The 22,311-nt window shown below is 42.5% G+C and overlaps 1 non-coding gene across 1 annotated transcript; it reads right to left on the bottom strand.

Annotated features, from left to right (window-relative positions):
* Window positions 1-8,071: 8,071 nt before the first annotated feature.
* Trnal-caa lies at window positions 8,072-8,146 on the bottom strand. Its single transcript has one exon. It is a non-coding gene; the product is annotated as a tRNA-Leu (tRNA).
* Window positions 8,147-22,311: the final 14,165 nt, after the last annotated feature.

Genomic DNA, 22,311 nt, shown 5'->3' with positions numbered 1-22,311 from the left:
TGTTCATGAATGGCAGCACAACAGGTCGAACCAACGGATTGTCGTACAAATTTATTCTGGGTGCAGTCAGGGTGTGTGGCATAACCGCGAGAGTGCTCCTGCTGTCGTACGAAATCGCGCACCGACCATAACTCAAGGTGTACGAACAGAGTGTCTAGTACGAAAACAGGTTGGTTGGAAGCCCTCAACTGGCCTGCTTCTAACCAACAGACGGTCATTACTGGCATCGATGCAGAACCAGATCTCATGAGAAAACACTACAGGTCTCCATCCTCTCCTCCAACGAGCAAGTGGGGGTGATTGGGGTTAGTGGAATGCACGTTATAGGGCGACTGACTGCGAGCTATCCTTGCAGTAACCAATTTTCAACAGTTCCTTTTGTAACTGTGGTGCCTACTGCTGCTCATATTGCTGCTGCAGATGCAGTACTATGGGTCAGAGCTATACGCCGAACACAATCATTTTCCCTCTAGGTAGTGCCACGTCACCGTCCGGAGATTGGTCATCTTACGACTGTACATTCTCGCGACACTGCTGCCAGTAATAATGTATAGAAGCTACATTCCTGCCTCTTCTCTCTGCAGTACTGCAGAAGGAACATCCAGCTTCTAGTAGCCTTATTACATGACCTCGTTCAAACGCAGTGTGGTGTTGATAAGGGCGTCTTCGTGGCCTTAAAGGCATTCTTGACACATCAATTCACCACGTCTAATCTCATACGTAGCTAACCCTCGCGACTGTTACAACGTCTGTTTAAAACAAACTTCATATTTGCATCCTCATAGCCACGCTCCTAGCGCCACTCTTATACGAGTCGTGCGAAATTTGAATAGACACCCTCTTGTACAGTAGATGTGGAAACACGCCTCCCAACGTTCGTTTATGTCGCACAACTCTTTGGTGTTGCGATTTTTTTTCTTCAACGTAAAATCAGTCTCGGAACTTTCTGGACGGACTGTGTTTACACGACGAGAAACTTTGGTTGGAGTTTATTTGTGTGCTTCAGTTTAGCCGTGTGTAAGTGGTTATCTTATAGAAACTAGACACTGATCCAGACGAGAACAATTGTCACCATTCATGCACTTATCTGCCAGCAATACGAAAGTGAAGCTACCTCAAAATGACACGGAGAGGTGGATGGGGGGGGGGGGGGGGGGAAGGGGGGGGTATGGAGTTTGGACCAGACATCCCGCGAGCAGCTGCCGTGCCGCCACAACTGTGTCTCCGCCTCGAGCTCCTCCTCCCGCGCAGCCTTTATTGCGTTACGCCCCCGCAACAGGTGCAGTAGTACGCGGTCGTAGTACCGGCGGCGGAAACGCTCCCCCCTTAATCGATACCGCGTGCCTTCTACGCGTTAAAGCCGACGGCGCCTCTGGCCGGCACGTGGACACGCCTCGGGGGTGGTCTGATAAACGGCCGCCCCGGCCACCTGGGGTGGTTCCACGTGACCCGGTGTAAGCCCCATCTGTTTCCGTTCCCGCAGGGCTGGAGGAACTGATGAGGCTATTAAAACCAGGGACTTATACACCCAGGATCTGGCTGCACGGCTTTTCACGGTGATATCGTGGTGATGGACAACTTTCAAAATACTGCCTGACTAACAAACTGAAGCACCCAGACGACATGGTCGGATACCGTACACGCACACACCACTGGCGGGTATGTAAACGAACGGATCTGTAATTCTCTGCGTGACATAGAACGGTCACCAGAGGGCACAAGAGTTATTCGTGTTTAGTGGCTTCAGCAGGCCAAGTAGGGTATATAATGGGCGTATTGAGCGATCATTGCGAAGAAGAGAGCGTTATCAGCACCTTACAGATGTGTTCATTTGGATGACATAGAATGGTGCATCCAAATTTGTGTCCCATGTAACAGTGACTCGATGGTGGACTCCTTGCCCAGTCATCCACGTCCGGCCACCACAACTGCTCTAGCAGTTTCAGCGACTGAAGTCTGTTCTACAGATCATCAACTTCAGCTGATGGTGCTATCTGAAGATGGCCTGGGCCGAAACCTGTAATTTTAGTAAAATAACCATCGCGATCAAGACTTTTTTCACTGATTTTATAAATAATGTAGACCCTGAAATATTGTGTCACTCTGCATCGTTGGTCGAATACAAACAGAACGGACTACGGAATTACCGTCGTAAGTGTAGGCTTCCCTTAGCAAGACAACACAAGAGGCTGCGTTTGGAGTGATGGTGTGCGTGGGAAGCTTGGACTGCATTTAATGGTATCGCATTGTGGTTATTCACGAATGGTGCTTCCGCACTACTCTACATGACCATAGTCGGTGAGTATGGCGGCGACTTGGGGATCCCCAGAACTACCCCCAACAGAACACCTGCGACAGCAGCTCGTTCGTCTACTCTACCTCAGTGTCAGTGTCCAGGGCATCGAGGACCAGTTACAACAGATTAGCACGAGATTTCGTCTGGGGAGGATACAGTGTGGCTTCATAACACCCCTCCCAATCGAATTAATGAATACATCTACGCCAGAGGTAGTGCAATGTCACACTGATAAGAGGGCTCACACAGCCAAGTTCTTTGGAAATTTCACTCGATTTCGTAGTCAGTCAAATAACACATACCCTACCAAGCCGAGAAATTTCTTCTCCTCCTTATCTGGGTGCTTCGCCTTTTTTGTCAGTTGGTGTATTAAGCTCGCTGGACAATGTGCTCCAATTAGTAGCCCAGGTCGCATTGTAGATGGTACAGAAAAGATGCCGGTCAGCCATGGGACTCTTCCACTGCTGCCCTACGTCATGGCTGTGAAGTGGTGTGTATGTGCCTTCGGTTGTATGGAATCAGCGTAGTGAGGTGGGTCGATGTGGAGACACGCTAGAATGACAGAAAGAAGTTACTGTGTTTGCACCTGCCATAACCTCGCCGTCGCTGTGGTTCTGTAGTTGTGTATTGAGTTGGAGTATCAACGTATGACTGCCCACCGTGTCTACAGCGAATCAGCTATCACTCGTAGTTATGGAAACACTGTAAAAGAAGTTACAGTAAAAAGTTGTTAAACAACAAGGACCGGAGGCAAGTGTCATACTTTGTGAGCAGCAATCTGTTTCATGCCCGACAGGATCTGCTACTGTTAATGAGAGCAGGTCAGTCTCAACCAGTTCCCGAGAGAACATGACGAAAGCAGCTCCATGCTGTTTATTTATTTTTTCACCCAACGATAATCTTACAATGATGTAGGATTTGCCATAGTAATACAATGAAAACAAATAGCTTAAAAATAAGCATTAATATAGTTTACGCCGGGTGTCCATCCTACGAGCAGTTAGGCGCATTTTCTCTGGTGCTTCGACAGATATTTACAATTTCTGCAGGTAGAGTACGCATGGGGAAATTGGAGTCAGAAGAATTTGTAATAAAGAACGGACTTAAGTAGGGAGATATCCTGTCTCCGCTACTTTTTAATTTAGTCCTAGAATATATTGTACGAATGGCAGCAGATAATTCAGAGGGTGTGGAGTTAAATGGAAATATTAAGATATTGGGGTATGCAGATGATCTAAACATCATTAGCGATAGGAAAGAATCTGTAACAGCAAACGCGAACGCGTTAATCAAGGCTAGTGAAGATGTAGGTCTAAGGATAAGTGAAGACAAAACTAAATACCTGGTTACTACTAGAATACCAACAGCAGTAGATCAGGAAATGTTAAGAGTTGGAGACAGGCAGTTTGAAAACCTGAACACATTTAAGTATCTAGGCGTGGACATCAATTCGAGAAATGAGATTGAATCCGAACTGAAGAAGAGATTACGGGCGGGAAATGCTGGCTACTTCTCACTGAATAGATTACTTTCATCACGGATATTGTCTAGGAATTTAAAGAATATGCAAAACTATTATTCTACCAGTTATGCTGTATGGCTTTGAGACTTGGTCTCTCACTGTGCAAAATGAAAAGCCGTTTCGAGTATTTGAAAATAAAATTTTGAGGAAATTTTCGGGGCAAAAAGGGATGAAATAAGCGGAGAGTGGCGAAAACTGCATAACGAAGAGGTTCACGGACTCTATTCAAGTCCTGATATAATCAGTATTATTAAATCACGTAGGCTGCGATGGGCGGGTCACGTAGCTCGAATGGATGAGGGCAGGGCAGCTCGTAGAGTACTGGTAGGGCACTTAGAGGGAAAACGTCCTGTGGGGAGACCGAGGCGTAGATGGGAGGGCAATGTGAAGGCTGATTTGAGGAGCCTAGGTATTGAAGGTGAAGGAAAGGAAATAGCCCAAGATAGGGACAGATGGCGAAAATACGTTGCTGCGGTAATGGACTCTCGAGTCCAGTATGACCAGTGAGTGTGTGTGAGTGGGTGCAGTGTATAGCTGCAGTCATCCCAGACAAATACTGCTCATCACGTCTTAATGTGACGCCCAATGTCGACGGAATGCGTCGATTTGTTTCCAATTACAAACAATATGATTTTTAAAGCCAAATTTTATGTGCCCATTCGATAAAGCAGTGGTCCCAAATCGGTATTATCCATATGTGTTAACAGAAACATCAAAACACGACGAGTAACCAGTTCTGCAGCAGCGACTGGGCAGCGCTGCTGTGTGGCGGCAGCAGTCAGTGCGGGCCAGGGCAGCATACGTGTCGCTTCTGGAGTACTTGTTTTGATGTTCCTGTCAACACATACCGATATACGAATGTCGGATTACACTTACTTGGGACCGCCGCTTTATCCAATGGACACGTAATACTCGGCTTTAAATGGTTCAAATAGCTCTGAGCACTATGGGACTTAGGCCGGCCGGAGTGGCCGAGCGGTTGTAGGTGCTACAGTGTGAAACCACACGACCGCTACGGTCGCAGGTTCGAATCCTGCCTCGGGCATGGATGTGTATGATGTCCTTAAGTTAGTTAGGTTTAAGTAGTTCTAAGTTGTTAAGTCCCATAGTGCTCAGAGCCATTTGAAACATTTTTTTGAACTATGGGACTTCTGAGGTCATCAATCCCCTAGAACGTAGTACTACTTAAACCTAACTAGCCTAAGGACACATCCATGTCCAAGGCAGGATTCGAACCTGCGACAGTAGCGGTCGCGCGGTTCCAGACTGTAGCGCCTAGAACCACTCGGCCACTACGGCCGGCTCGGCTTTAAAAATCATTTTGTTTGTAACGGGAAACAAACCGACGGATTCCGTCGACATTTCGCGTCGCATGAGAAGTATTTGTCTGGGATGATTCCAGCTATACATTGCAGAAACAAACTTGAAGATACCTGCCAAAACACCTGAGAAAGAGCGCCAGACGACTTTTTTCATAGGGACGCCTTGTGTAAGTAAGATATTATGACAGGACAGGTGGTCGCCCGTTTCCTTAATAAGGTAAACATCCCGTCATTTGCCTGAAATAATTTAAGAAAACCATTGGAACCCTGAGTCACAATCACTGGACAGAGCAAACTCCATACTCCCGAATATGCAGCTTGCGTCTTAACAGCCGCACTGCCTCATTCGGCTGGTTCCGCTTGCGTCTTAACAGCCGCACCTCCTCATTCGGCTAGTTCCTGTTGCACAATATTCTTTGATTTACACGTTTCAGCTAGTTTATAATATGAAACACAGTTTTGCCTTCCATTGCAGCATGCGCTAAGGACAGCCGCTGGTGACTCCTGAACCGTGGACAAGCTGATATGCCCCTTTACTAACTCCAGCCTGCTGGCAAAACTGACGCCAGACCGTTAGACACGTAACTACTCCCCATACACGTGTTCATGTCCTCCCTTCCGTTCATTTCAAAAACTAAGTCAGCATCTGTCCAATATGAGTGCGAAGTTAAACTCAGGAGAATGACAAGACAACACTAACATGCAATATAGATATTGGCACATGATTTCGTTGTGAAAGCGTTCCATTGTGATCATGTAATGTGACATGGAGTTGTAGTTATTGCCTTTCATTATTAACTACTAGTAATCTTTAAACCTGTAGTATACAGTAGTTATATTTACGTTTTATCTATCTTTATAAACAAATGTATTTAACTTACGTTTTTCAACTCCTTGGGCACATCATCACACAATTTTATTCCCCAAAAGAAGTTGCTGTTTTGAGTTTATTATTTCTTTGGTAAATATAAGTCAAAACTGGTTTTTATTCCATTATTATGTATAGAAAAGTTATTGAAATACTTAGTAATGGTTTTCGTGACGTACACTAGAAATTGGTAGATGCAAGCACTTGGTGCAATATGGATAACCAGCTTTTTAAACAGTTCTTACAATGAACCCGACTATTACTTCTAGTTATTATAATTACAGCCCTTTTCTACTGCTTAGAAACTGTGTCCGTGTTTTTTGTCTCCGACCTCCAGAAAAGAATCCCAAAATTAAGAAATGAATTGTGGTATATCACCACAAGGCATTGTCTGTTACACATTGGTGACTGAACCTTAAGAGGATAATATACTTACGACATCCTTCTTGCCAGTATTTTCGCTTCATGTTAGTTGGCAGTCAACATTCATCCCTAAAAGCTCTGCATTTTTTACGCAATCTATGATTAATCATCTATGCTTAATGCGCCAGATTTGTTTTACCTGTGTATGCTGAACTACAGACTGTTTGTTTTCTTTATGTTCGACGTTAATTTCTTACACACTGCCCAAGTGTAAACATCTTTGACGGTTTCATTCGCTTCCTCTAACACGAGTAGGAGTTCCGATGTTTTGTTAACGCCTATGATGTTGTATTCATCAGCAAAGAGAACCTCTTCTCCATGTCTAATACAGCCTGGAAATGGTAGGTTGTGTTAAGAACAGGACTGGGAAATATCCTGAGGAACCCGTATATTTATGTTTATCGTCTGACACTTGTTTTGCCAAAAATTTGTTATCAGCAGATATATGAACTATCTCTACCACTTGTACACTGTTTTCTAGGTAATACTGGCACCACGCGTTGGCTATTTCTATTACACCTACTGCTTGTAGCTTGTTTAGTAGTATTTTGTGTTCAATTGTGTCACAAGCCTTGGAGACGTCTAAGAATATGCCTATAGCACAGTTATCATAGTCAAGAGCTTCAAGTAGCAATTTTGTTAACTATATAACAATCGGCATTGTACTTCTTCGGAAACCGAACTCTGCTTCGTTGAATCGGATATATTAAGTCATGTAACTCTTTAATCCATCTTCCGTGGTTGGTTCGACATTATGAGTCGGTGTCATTGCTCATAGCGTTCGAAAAGTCTTCAGTGCCCCAGCGAATACGGGCTCTGGACAGTAGCTGACCGGAGGGATGTCGTGTGACCGCAATTTTGCTTCTTTTCAAATGGTGCGTGTTCTCGAGTGCACCGACGGCCCGACGAGGTGTTTAAAATGCAGTGTGTGGAGAATGGAATTCAAGCCGGAATTAGTTCTTGACGTGTTGGAGATGTTTTATGTATCATGAGTTTTCCCTACTTATGTACGTAATAATTTCACAATTATCGGTGACGTGGTGATGCCCTTTGCTGGACATCTTCATAGCACAGTCACTACAGGATGTTGTCACACATGCTGCTTCTTTAGGGTACCTGCTTCTTTGGGCTATCAAATTAGCCTCAACCCCCATCCCCCACTCGCCCCCAACCCCGTACTCTCATAAAGTGGACACTCAGTAACGTCTTCCTCTTTCCTCGAATAAAAGTGAAGCCAATCCCATAACGTTAAAGAATTTCAAGGGAGAATGTTCTCTTAACAGCTGAGATACAATCACGGCCTTAAAAAAAGTCATCATCGTTGAGAAAAATGTGAACACGGTAAGAAGGATTAACAGCGTCACCAAATTTTCAAAGTCGCACTTGATTTTTTCGAGCTGATGCCCCTACATAAGAACACCTTTCCTAATCTCATTCTGAATGAGCTAACAGACTCCTCTAACACCTCCATCCTAAAGAACGCCCGGGAGGTCTTCTCATCGTTTAAAGCAGCGTGGTATTCCCATAACCCAAGACAGCCACAGTACTATAAAGTTGTTTCATTAAAAAATTTTATTAGTCTTGTATGAATGTAGGATAAACTACTCATATCGTGAAACTTCCTGGCAGATTAAAACTGTGTGCCCGACCGAGACTCGAACTCGGGACCTTTGCCTTTTGCGGGCAAGTGCTCTACCAACTGAGCTACCGAAGCACGACTCACGCCCGGTACTCACAGCTTTACTTCTGCCAGTACCTCGTCTCCTACGTTCCAAACTTTACAGAAGCTCTTCTGCGAACCTTGCAGAACTAGCACTCCTGAAAGAAAGGATATTGCGGAGACATGGCTTAGCCACAGCCTGGGGGATGTTTCGTATCAGCGCACACTCCGCTGCAGAGTGAAAATCTCATTCTACTCATATCGTTATTGTAAAATTTCCATTTAAATGCTAGTCATAGTCCGATATATTAAAACATTACAGATTACTCGTTACAACTGAAATAACAAATCAGTAAAATGTAACATACTGCTGTTCATAATGCAGAATTCAACTACAGATTAAGTGATTAAGCCAAGCTTATGCACTGTACACAGTATTTGGTACTGTTTATATAAAATCTTTTATGTGTAATATGAACCAATGTATAGCCACCAACATGAAAAATTATTGTAAATAATTTTGCTTCTCTTTTCGATTTTTAAATTAATTTCATTGCACTAATAAAGACATGTTTTACTGCCCGTACATCCTCACAGCATCGTCAAACTAACATCTTTACCGATGTAACATCTTTGAAATCATTGTTTATGTTACTGGTGTGAAGCTGGACCACGATTTGCAAACGTCTATCGTGTGTGCACTCAACATAGAATGGTTTGGTTTAAAGCGTTATCCACTGAATTGAACAGTACTCACATAGTGCACATATAAAATGAATTACCGTAATTTTAAAATCCACAACAAAAACACAAGGTGATTACGTCACACAGAATAATACAAAACGTAAGTTTTCACCGCATTCCAAGTTTTTAATAACTTTAAAACTTTTTCATGAATGTTTGATACAGATCAAAACAACTAAATCTCCCAAATTTTACGGAATTACGAAGGAAAAGCTTTGACCATTCCAGTGCAGCAAACCAGTAAGGACTGGAAAAAGAGTGCCCACCAATGAAACACAGGTATCAGTAACACCTTTCAGAAGACAGATATGTATGATATCCGAAACCGGTTATGGTGTTACTCAGTTAATTTTTTTCTAAATCATACTTGTGACAGGTTGATGTTTAAATAATAACCTTATTGTACTACAGCCACGGTTCTCTAAATGTCAGTTTTCGACAAGATTGCCTTACAGTATTCAAGTCCGCAGCTCGTGGTCGTGCGGTAGCGTTCTCGCTTCCCGCGCCCGGGTTCCCGGGTTCGATTCCCGGCGGGGTCAGGGATTTTCTCTGCCTCGTGATGACTGGGTGTTGTGTGATGTCCTTAGGTTAGTTAGGTTTAAGTAGTTCTAAATTCTAAGGGACTGGTGACCATAGATGTTAACTCCCATAGTGCTCAGAGCCATTTGAACTACTTTTTTTACAGTATTCAAAACTTACTGTTTATTTGTTTTGAACATCAAACGGTTCCGAAAATATGTCGTATGAATAGCTTACCTGAATTATTCTATAGTTTACTATTACGAATCTCATGTTGTGAGTGACAGTCTGCCGATTTACATTACTTGCAGATATGTAGCCGAAGAAATGATCTCAGTGGAAGTTCTTCCATTTACTGAATTGTAGCAGTAAGTCGTTGGTGTCTTAATTTTACGTTAGTACTTCGAAAATATTTGTTTACAAATTTTATATTCTTCAACTTTCGTTCTGATGAGTATACTCTGTCAAAGTGGTGACGCGAGTTTCGATTGAGTTGGATGACAGGTCCATATTCTGCGAATTTGACTTCACAAAAGGACGTTTCTAACAGCTTGTCCATCTTGGTTAAACAAGAAATTGTATCACTACCGGACGGGAGTAAGTTTACTTTTAATATTTGGCTGTTGCATGTACACTGAAGCGCCAAAGAAACTGCTACAGGCATGCATATTCAAATACAGAGATAAGTGAAAGGCAGAAGATGGCGCTGCGGTCGGCAACGTCTATATAAGACAACAAGTGTCTGGCGCAGTTGTTACATCGGTTACTGCTAGAATGGCAGGTTATCAAGATTTAAGTGATTTGAACGTTGTGTTATCGTCGGCGCACGAGCGATGGGAGACAATATCTCCGAGGTAGCGATGAAGTGCGGATTTTCCAGTACGACCATTTCACGAGTGTACAGTGAATATCGAGTATCCGGTAAAACATCAAATTTCCGACATCGCTGCGGCCGGAAAAGATCCTCCAAGAACGGGACCAACGACGACTGAAGAAAATCGTTCAACGTTACAGATGTGTAACCCTTCATCAAATTGCTGCAGGTTTAATGCTGGGCCATCAACAAGTGTCAGCGTGCGAACCATTGAACGAAACATCATCGATATGGGCTTTCGGAGCCGAAGGCCCACTTATGTACACTTGATGACTGCACGACACAAAACTTTACGCCTCGCCTGGGCCCGTCTTCACCGACATTGGACGTTAATGACAGGAAACATGTTGCCTGGTCTTACGAGTCTCGTTTCAAATTGTACCGAGCGGATGGACGTCTATGGGTATGGAGACAACATCATGAATTCATGCACCCTGCATGTCAGCAAGGGACTGTTCAAGCTTTTGGAGGCTCTGCAGTGATTTGGGCCGTGTGCAGCTGGAGTAATATAGGGCCTCTGATACGTCCAGATACGACTCTGACAGCTGACACGTACGTTAGCATCCTGTCTGATCACCTGCATCCATTAATGTCTATTCCGCATTCCGATGGACTTAGGCAATTCCAGCAGGACAATGTGACACCTCACATGTCCAGAATTGGTACAGAGTGGCTCCAGGAACACTCGTCTGAGCTTAATCACTTCGGCTGGTTCACCAAACTCCACAGACATGAACATCATTGAGCACAATTGGGTTACCTTGCAACGTCCTATTCAGAAGATATCTCCATCCCCTCGTACTCTTACGGATTTATGGACAGCCCTGCAGAATTCATGCGACTATAGACTAAAACAAATAGTTATACTGAAGTAAACGCGATTCATGATGGTTCCCTAAACGTTACAAAGAGCAGGACATGGTTTTTAATATGGTGTGTTATTACGACGGACAACAGTGAATGCTCTGTAACGTGCTCCTCCGCTGGCCACAAGGCCGGAATGAAGTTCTTGTGGCAGGGGTGCCATTCCTCCAACAACGATTCTAGCAATTGTTAGACTGTCGTTGGTGCATGTGGACGTGCTGCACCTCACACATGATGGATGGAATTTAAGTTGGGGGAACTGGCAGGGGTATTATTTCGCCGAATGTCCTCTCTTTCCAAGAGTTGCTTCCAATTGCGCTTAGATGCGGTCGCGCATTATCTTCCACAAAAATAAAGTCAAGGCTGAACGTACTCCTGAAAAGAGGCACATAATGAAGGAATACAGTGTCACAACAACATTGACCAGTGAGGGTAACGAAATATTTGGAGCTCCGTACGCCCATATAACGTTATGCCCCCAAACCACCAACGCTGGCTCACAAAAAATGACAATCTTCGACAACGTTCCTTGGTGGATTTGTGTTCCTTCGTTTCGCATGTGATTCAACATCCAGCGTTGTCGAACATAATCGGTTTGGTGGTTCATTTATTATGGTGTAGGAAGAAAATTTGCTTGGACGTACTGACCTCCAGACCTTTTAACACGGTACACCCAACACCAGCGTGATTGCGACACTGTTCTCCATCCCCAGGTGCGTCTTTACAGGAGTGTATTCGCTTCTGACTTCATTTTTATGATATATTTGGTGATTAGACTGCCCTGTCCATTCTCCCGACTTAAATACCATCGAGCAAGTGTGGGATGTGTTGGGAAGACGTACTGCAGCACGTCTTCATGCGCAAATGACCATCTAGCAGCTGTCAATCGCGCTTGACCATCTACCAGCTATCAATCGCTCTTGTGGTGGAATGGAACGCCACAGCTGTAGAACTCCTTACCGCCCTTGTGGTCAGCGTGGGATCATATTACAGAGAAAGCTTTGCCGTCCGTGGTTGTCACATACCCTGTTATACACCGTGTTCCGCCTCTTGTATTGTCCAGGGACCATCATGAAGCACCCACTGTCATTATTGTCTCTGAATCAGCCATTTCTGTTGCTCTCCTTTCACTTTGCTCTCAGCTGCCTTCTGTACTCTACTGCAGCAGTTCTTTCTGTCTGCAGTCCAAGTTTCATCGAACTATCTTATTTGGCAGTGGCATATCGTGCGAAAGTTATTCTCGTCCCTAAGTTTTTCACACCAGTGTATTTTCGACATCTCGCTGCCATGTAGAATGTGTCAGTAAGTTCACGAATATAGTAAAATTCCTCAGTGAAAATATGGTTATATACTGACCATCTCCATAGATTTATTTGTACTTCAATCTGAATCATCGAACCAGTAGCCGCAATGAAAAGCCAGTAGTTTCGCATTTGGGAGGACGGCGATTAAAATCTCCTTCCAACCATCGAGATTTAGTCTTCCTTTAAGTTGTTCTTCCCCATTCTGCCCCAGTTAGAGCATTTTTCCCGCCAGTCGTCGACAGAACTTTAAACACTACTATTCTGATTCTGCAATGACTTGTAAATGTAAGCCTACGACTCACCGATACCAAGTAATCGGAAATTAATTAACGTATTAAAAGGAGCTGTCAAATAGAAATGACTGCAGTTTGTTTCTAAAACTGTTTTAATTATCGGTCAGTACCTTCATATCGCAAGGAAAGTGTTGAAATATTTTTATGGCTTCATAGTATGCTTTCTTCCGTGCAAATGAAGATTTTTTTGTGTGTAAAAGAACTGTGTAGATAGCTTAATATGTGTCTTCACTTATAACGTTGTTTCGGTTACTACCACCATCAAATCAAAAGCTAGAAGTTCTAAAACAAATTTCGGTTTCAGTATCAATAAAATCTATAGCCTAATTGGGACCTAACTTGAGTTGACATCACGATTAGGCATAGATTTTATTGATAATGACACTGAATTTTGATTTGCAATTCTAATTTTTGATCTGGTCATGGCAGTTGCCGTAAACGACTTTTCAAATAAAGACGTATTGCAACGCGTCAGCCAAAGTTTGGGCTGATAAGGTTCAATTATTGAGCCCATTTATAGAAATCTGTTTGTTAGTGTCATGGAGGATCGAGCCACTGATACCCATTTTATTTCATTTTTTTCTGTCTATTTGTTTATTATGTATTTATTTATTTACTGTATTCTTTTAGTCTGTTAGCTATATAACAGAACAGACCGAATGTTGCACAGGAATTGGCATGAATTTAGCATATAATATTTTAATATAATTTCAAATGTGTTAGTAATAACTAAGCATTATGCTTTTTTGGGGGGAAGAATTTACTTAGAATATGTATGTAAATAGAAAAATAATAAGTAAAAAAAAATCTACATTCTACCATTTGTTTATTTGGCGCGTAGATATCTTCTGTTCATCAGGAAACCCGAATGCACACGCTAGTTCTCTATTAACACCATACAGTATTGGTAGATAATAAATTTTGTAATTTACGATTCTGGGCTACACTACTATACAACACTACACTACTCAGCACTAGGCTGCACTACCTTTTCATCCGGAACAGCGTGACTGCTACGGTCGCAGGTTCGAATCCTGCCTCGGACATGGATGTGTGTGAATTCCTTAGGTTAGTTAGGTTTAAGTAGTTCTAAGTTCGAGGGGACTGATGACCACAGATGTTAAGTCCCATAGTGCTCAGAGCCATTTGAACCATTTTACACTACCTTTCCGTACTTGGTATCAGAACCAAGTTTGATTTCCCATTTGTCTGAATGGTTAGTCCCTGGCGCGCTGAGATGCAACTCAGAATTCGCAGGGGCTGCGCTGCTTTGCCACCCAGGGTGTAGAGTTTGGGACATGGCTGTCAGGGTCGCAGGAAGTCCTTCCTGGTCCTCTACGAGGCTCGTCTTCTCACTGCTTCCAGAAGGTTCTTGTAGGTGGATGTCCTAGCGTGGCGTGTTCGTTATCATGATGCATGGCCTCTTCTTTGTTGTCTCACAGCCATGTTGGTTTGCAGCTGATAAGCTGACATTTTTAGCTTCCGGCGAGCTCAGCTTATGCCACGGTTCCTCATTTCTTGTTATATTATAAGCTGTTGCATTACCAAATGTATTACTGTTCTATTTTGTAACATCTTGTGTAACGGCACATTCCAAGACGATGTCATCCGGGTTGCCAAATGCTCCACGCTCATAAGTGTCTGTAGTGCGTTGCTGGGTTTTTAGTAAGTTGCTCGGATATGGACCATTTCCCTACAGGTAGTTTATACTTTCCTTGTTCGGAAGGAAGTATGTAATTCTTGTTCTTTCTTTTATGTTCGGAGGCAACTGGTAGGTTCACCTCCCTGTTTCTGCACTGCCCCAGATTTCTTACCATTCTCTATCAAGGCATGCCTTTACTTCCTTATTCGATACGGCTATTGCCCCACTATCAGCTTTTTCTTATCAAACTCGTGTTTAATGAGTCAATATTGTGCACTTCTCTTTCCTTTTTGCTAAGTCTAGCGTATCAAGCTTAAAATCATCAGCAGCGCCTCAGTCGGTGTTGTTCTATAGGCGCCTGTCAGGCGCGGGATGACACTTCTGTGTTCGCCGTAGAGCCTGTGCCTTCCTTACCTTTCTGGCTCTAGGACCCCCAAAGCTTGACGCGTAGCTTACAACAGCGAGTAAGATAGCAGTGGTACATCATTATTGCACTTCGTGACAACTGACAACTTCAAGTTCGTGCCACCCATAGTTCCCCCCCCCCCCCCCCCCCCCCAACCCACATCCAGGAAAATGGGGTCCCACAGGGCTCTGTATTGTCACTACTTTTAGTGGCTATTAACGGTCTAGCAGCAGCTCTAGGGCCAACTGTCTCACCCTCTCTGTATTGATATTTTATTTAGGAATTTAGTGCCTCTCTGGCAGAAGTTTCACTTTTCAGCGATGCTATACTAATTTGTTTTTCACAGGTCGGTCATTTATTCTGATTGTGTGTTTTCTCGTTCTTGACAACGTTCCTTTTAGTAACATATAAAATGTTTTCTTTTTCTTCTACGCACCCTCAGTTAGTCCTTCAAGAACTCTAACTTAGCCCTTGTCATGGCAGATACCGTAATTAGCAGATCTTCTGCGTAGGTGATGCAGCCTCTGATGTTTGTTATACTGTGAAACTGGTTCAGTAAAGGCTCTACGCTAACATGTCAGAACTCTGGACAACAGAGCGCTATGGACAGCCTTTGGTGATATCTTTGATAATTTTCTTTCCAGAACATTATAATCGCACCTGTCTGTACGTGCAAAGGTCTCGAAGATTTTTATAGAGACGCATGGGATAATCCACTTGTTTCAGTTTTTTTGTAAACAGGTTGACCACCACAAATTATCGAACGCCCCAGCTACATCAGTCATTATGCCTATAACACATTTCTTGTATGAAGTGTCCACAGTATTCATTGCGTGACTGTCCGCTTCCGATAGCTGAGTGGTCAGCTCGAAAGAATGTCAATCCTACGGGCCCGGGTTCGATTCACGGGTGGGTCGGAGTTTTTCTCCGCTAAGGGACTGGGTGTTATGTTGTCCTAATAATCATCATTTCCTCCCCATCGACGCGCAAGTCGCCGAAGTGTCGTCAAATCGAAAGACTAGCACCCTGCGAACGGTCTATCCGTCGGCAGGCCCTAGACACACGACATTTACATTGTGTGATTTATCGCATCCTCGGTAGATTTCCATTTATTGGCTCTTACCTACTACCTGTCTGTTGTCCTCAGTCGGCGGCACAGAAACGTTTCCTGCACTGTCTGTCTAACTGGACGTTTCTTTATTGGCTGAGATGAACGTCTTCGCAGAAGAAATGGATGAACCACGTAAGAGGCGGCCTGGAAGGCCGTTCGCGGAAGGCAGGCATGTCTCTGGGGATAGGGTGACTTCTAAAGCGAGATCTACCCTAGTACAGGCCAGTACTGTGACCTTTTATCATCATATGGGATCTGTCGCTTACGTCACTTTGTCACGGGGGTGCTTGGATGTCGCGTGTAGGCTGCAGGTCCTCAGGACTGAGAATTTCATCCGGCACGGCAGAGGAGACTTACTAAAAGGCCTGGTTTGGGAACAATGTTGTGCTTTCGGCCAATGAAAAATAATTTTACAAGCAGCTGTTTCTGTTAAAGAGAAATGGTGGTACGTTTTTCGCTGTCAAATTTTCTGAGAAAATTTGAGGAAGGCGTTCTGGCCGAAAGATAGTGATCTCGTCATTTTCATGTGGGAAAGCTATGTGGTAGAAATTGTCAGCGTTTTCCTCCTTTTGAGGGGGGCGGAATGGCGCCACCCATAGTCAAAGCCACGTAAACACGAAATTTCTCTCTCACTACGTGGGAAAGCACCTCATTGGGTGGCTTAAAAATATCTGCTAGGTGGGTTGCTGGAGCTCCATTTCTAAAATTTCATAGGTCAATCTTTGGGCAAACCTCCCCGTTGGTGGAGTAAAGTTTGTGCGGGGTATTACGCGGGAGTTTTGTGCGCAGGGGAAGGAAGCATTAGGAAGACTCTGAAAGTTTCCTTTAATTTTTCGTTTCATTTACAATTTAGTACTGGTTGTTGTAACTTTGCAGTTGTTTCGTTTTGGTTGACTTTTAGTATTTCTAACTGCGAGAGAAACCAAATATATCTAATTGCGAGAATACACTATGAATATGGCCCTGTTTAACAATCTTTCTAAAAATATGTGCAAACCGATTAAATCCTGAACTTTATTATTAATCTCTTTAATTAAACAAAGTGGTCCCTGTGCGCTATTGATCTGATTAATAATGCTATTCATGAAATGCTCCCTGTGCGTTGTTAATTTTCGTAGCAAAATTGTCATGAAATAAAAATATCTTACCTCGTAATGTAACTGCTTGGAAACGCGGTCCTTGCCGCTCTCTGTGAGCCAGTTGGAAATTTCTAACTACAGTTGATGAGAGCTCAGTGCAATGCTTCAAACCACTAATAAACTGTTTTATACATATCATTGAGTGAGACACTCCTTTAAATAAAAATGACTTGGATCGAGGATGTGGACAATGCTCTTAAACGAAATATTCCTGTAACAAACTGTTTTAAACTATCTGATATATTATTAATTTGCGAAATTCATGTTACAACACTCATTAACATTGACAAAGGGCAACAGGGACATCAAACTCTTAGTCTGACGAAAGTCAGACAAATAATTGACCAACATAAAAAATACCATACAGTGAAAATTACACAATCTTTAATGAAAAATCTGAAGTTCCCTGATACGGATGTCTCATTCAACAATGAAACATAACTATGCTCGACTGCAGTGACACTAAATAAAAAATATTACCTTCATTCTTCTTCATACTCATTTCTTAATATCCTTACATCTCATTTCAATCTAAATCTTTAATCAAATCTTTCTCCTCTGTTTCACAATATTCAACAACAAATCATTTCACTTAAACACAGATGCACTTAACTATACGTCTACATTGCTACGAGTCCTCTTCTCGGCGTCTTTCTCACTACTACTCTAACGATAGAATTCCCACGCTCCTCAAGGCAAGCAGCGATGACAAAACACACACACCGTCCAGCGACACAGCTACTCTGACGAAAGACTATGCACGAAAAATTAGCGATTCAAAATTGGCGCTTAGCGTTTGCGTCATTCAAAGTATATACAAATTCCAGAACTGGAAATAGCAAACTCCCAACAAACCTGTTTCAACTTGTTCGGGAGACACGGAGGAAGATACTCGGTCAGAACATACAGACCCCAACAGATGCGGGTCTTGCGACTCTGAACCATTGATTCCGCTGAGAATACCTTACGGCATGGACTATCAAGGGAGGAAAATAGTTACGTGTTTTGGTTCGTTTCTTTTAAACTCGATTAGGCAATACGACTTGATGTTTTCTCTTGTAGCAGAAGGCTCATCTATGACTGAGCTCATTCTTGACTGAAGGGGTTTAAATATTTTTCATGTGGAACCGTACCACGTTTCCTGGTACGATTAGAGCAATCATTACACATCCAAAAGCAATTATACGTTTTAGTGCGAGATCGTGTTGAGATGAGTGTCACGCTTGTCTTATCAAGTCATTTTGGGGCTGTCAAACAGATCTACGACTCACTTAAATTGTCTCAGTGTTCATGGCTTGTACATCCTTTTGTTTTCGTATTTTATTAATCTCACTAATGTGTGCTGCCTCTTTGCGTTTGTGCTAGAAGAAAATAAATAAAATAGGGGCTATTCTATACCTAATTATCAACTCAGTACATAGCTAACCTGCCCTAGTTACTAAATATTAATTATTTTGTGAGAACAGACACCTAGAACTTATTTACTTTATTTCCTTTACTTTATTTCCTCAATATGCGATCCATTCCACGACAAACTCAGTTATCTTCTGAGATCATGAGGACTGATCTGGCTCTCGATCAGTCCCGCCAGAAGATATAACAAGAAGACCAAAAGGTTCGTTAGTTCGATTTGGCACCTTGCAGTATATTAAGCGACCCGGATTGTTTTATTCACAAAATACTGGCGACGATCTTAGACTCAAAAGGGAAATTTATTTCCTTTATTAACATAGAGCAAGATTATGTTACAGATAGTGGAGGGATCATTTTACTAATGCTATTTTTGCGAATGTTACTAACTCTTAGTTTTTTGTTTTTCAAATTGGATCTGCTGTACAAACGTTATAATGGAGTTGATACGCACATTCCATTCATTGGAACCTTCCATATAGTGACTATGTGGGACTGACTGGATAATGGAAATCAGTATAATCCATAAACTCTGAAAACCTGATCTGGGGTCAACTTGTCAAAGGAAATAACATTTTCTAATGCGTTTTTGCCATTTTCAGCAGCCCCTGGAAGGTTTTCACCAGTCACAGCTGACATTTTCCTTGTCGCTCTTTCCACCTTAGTAACCACCACTGGCTGTGTGTTGAGTTAGGATCACAGTTAGAAACATTTTTGTTTAAATTTATCGCTTTTTCCTGCAATATCGGGTCTAACACTGTGCGTGGACAATTGTGAGTTGGCTTGAGTGCCTCAACGATACAGATAGCTATAGCCTAGGTGCAACCAAAATGGAGGCGTATCCGTAGAGATTCCAGACGAGTATGTCGTTCCTGAAGAGGGGCAACAGCCTTTCCAGTAGTTTCAGTCTGGGTGACTGTCTGATCTAACATGTAACGTCAGCCAAAATGGCCTTGCTGTGGAGGTACTGCGAATAGCTGAAAGCAACTGTAAATTACAGCTTTTATTTTTCCCGATGACATACAGCGCTACTGTATTGTTAAATTATGATGCCATCCTCTTGAGTACAGCATACCGGAGGCAAAATAGTCCCCGATTCTGATCTCCAGGCGGGTACTGCTCAGGGGGAGCGTGGAGTGGTAGGGGGTAGGTTGCTTGTAAAACTTAAAAGGTAAATGGTCACGTTTCAGTTAGACATAGAGGAAACTAATGAAGTCCGATGGTATGATGAACAGGAGTTCTGGCAAGGTCAGTACAAGAACATAAATACAAAATCAGATAGGAGCCTATGCTGGAGTAGGTCTAATAATAAATAAGAAAATAGGAATATGAGTAAGCTGCTACGAACAGTGTAGTGAACACGTAATCATAGCCAACATAGACATGAACCCATCGCAGTAACACAACTTTGTATGTCAGTTAGATCCACAGATGATGAAGAGATTGAGGAAAAGCTCGGTGAGATAAAAGGAATTTTTCAGATAGTTAAGGGAGAGGAAAATTTACTTGTGATGCGGAAGTGGATTGAGATAGTAACAAAAGGAAGACAGGGAAAAATAGTAGTGGAATCAGACTACCATTACGAATGAAAGACTAAGCCACCTGGCAGAATTTAGCACAGAGCGTAATGTATTCATCGCTAACACTTAGATTAAGAATCACGAAAGACGTTTGTCTACGTGGAAGAGAAGTGGAGACAACGGAAGAGTTCAGATTGAGTACACAAGTAAATTATTCAGAATGAGATTTTCACTCTGCATGCGGAGTATGCGCTGATATGAAACTTCCTGGCAGATTAAAACATAGTTTTAATCTGCCAGGAAGTTTCAAGTCAATTATTATCCGCAATTCATTTACATTTTTGTTTATTTTGGCAGTAGAGGAAAGATACCTATTATGCGATAGTTTCCTAAAATGAGACACCTCAACTGTGCTCATGTCAGGGGTTGCACTCTGGTGGAGAGTTTCTTAAACACGTTTACTGCGTGCCAGACGACAACACAGCGAGTAGGACGCCATAGTTGAGCCGGGCACAGTACCTAGAGGTTGATACAAAATTTTTTGTGTTTGGAGTTTTTGCGACATCGGTGTTAAGACAATATTTCAGCTTAAAGGTGAGTGGATATTACTGCACTCTTTTATTGTTGTTATTTGTGACGGTATTACCTATAGTTATTGACAGTTAGGATCATTCTCCAACGAACGTTGTTAGCAAGTGCGTGATTCTTTGTGTAAGATGGCGAAATTCCTAATATTCGATAGTATGGGGATCCAAATACGCGACAGTGTCGCATATTACGATACCTATCGCATATTGGGAGAACTCGTTCTCTCACGATTTGTTATATGTAATTTACGCAATACTATCATGAGATAACAATATTTTATCATTTACTGTAGTAAAATTTTGGCAACTGCTTTTATTTTAATTCGATTAAATTATCATAAACAGGGATTACTTTGACTAGCCTTATGATCAGAAATTGGAATGTTTTCTGGATCTTTCTTTCAAGGCAGTATTTTGCTCAGAAGTTGATCAATATTACTCCAAATTCAAAGTACTCCGTTCACAGTACTTATAAAAAATAATCTAACAAATAAAATCATAGAAGTTGAAGTCATTTAAGAAGTATGTCTGATTATTGTATTTATTCTTTGTAGATGGCATTGACACCTACAAGGAAAACGTGGAATAAAGACGCCATGTTTCGTGTCATTACATGTGTGGGAAATGGCGAGATGGGGTACTTAAAAGCTTCAAAATTTTTGCTATACCAAAACGTAGTTTGGAAAGGTATGTGAAGTTATCCTTCACATACCTTTCCAAACTACGTTTTGGTATAGCAAAAATTTTGAACACCGGAGAAGCTGGTTGGTGTTAATCTTGGCGGAAGGCCTATTCTCTCATCTCAAATGAAAGCTGAACAAGTGAAATACTGCCTTGCAATGGAAGAGCGATTTTATGTTCTTAAATGTTAGGACATACGAAGCATGGCCTTCTAGTTAGATGTCAGGAATAGGCTGAGGAATCCCTTCAATTCAGAAAAGGCTTCAGCAGGAAAGAAATGTCTCCGAGCTTTCCTTAAGAGACATCCCATTTTATCAATGAGAACTCCTCATGGTCTTGCAGCAGCAAGAGAGAAAGCTTTCACTCCAGAAAATGTGGTGAGATTTTTTCATATTTACGAATCTGTGCTATCTAAAGTCAACCATAACCCGCATCGAGTCTTCAGTGTTGACGAAACTGGGGTGACGTCTGTGCAGCACAAACACAGCAAAGTTATTGCTATGAAAGGGAAGAGGCAAGTTGCTGCCTTGACTTCAGCAGAAAGGAGAAATCTCATCAAAGTTGTAAAGTGTATGGACGCCGCTGGCACTTATGTTCCACCACTAATCGTCTTCCCAAGGAAGAACATGAAGCAGGAATTGATGGACGGTGCGCCTACAGGATCAATATCAGCTTGTCATCCAAGTGGCTGAATACAAACTCACATTTTTACTCAGTGGATCGATCGTTTTGTGAGTCGTCTAAAGACACCTTCAAATGACCCTGTCATTTTGATTTTTGATGGGCATTATTCCCACGCAAAGACTCTCGATGTGTTAGATACAGCACGTGAAAGCAATGTTCATATTGAATGTTTTCCACCTCACTCAACGCATAAAATGCAGCCACTGGACGTCGGATTTATGGGGTCTTTGAAAACCTATTATGCCCAAGAGAATGAAACGTGGTTGGCAAGTAACCCAGGTCGTGTTATCACCCCGTTATTAATAGCCAGGTTATTTGAGGCAGCTTACAACCGAGCAGCAACAATGGAAGCATCTGTGAATGCCTTCAGAAAAACAGGTCTCATCCCATCAACAGAAACATCTATAGGGAACATGAATTTTCAATTCATCGCCATGATGAC

This window comes from Schistocerca piceifrons, chromosome 4, assembly GCF_021461385.2.
Source record: "Schistocerca piceifrons isolate TAMUIC-IGC-003096 chromosome 4, iqSchPice1.1, whole genome shotgun sequence".
Lineage (NCBI taxonomy): Eukaryota > Metazoa > Arthropoda > Insecta > Orthoptera > Acrididae > Schistocerca > Schistocerca piceifrons.
This window is presented reverse-complemented; position numbering and strand designations above follow the sequence as displayed.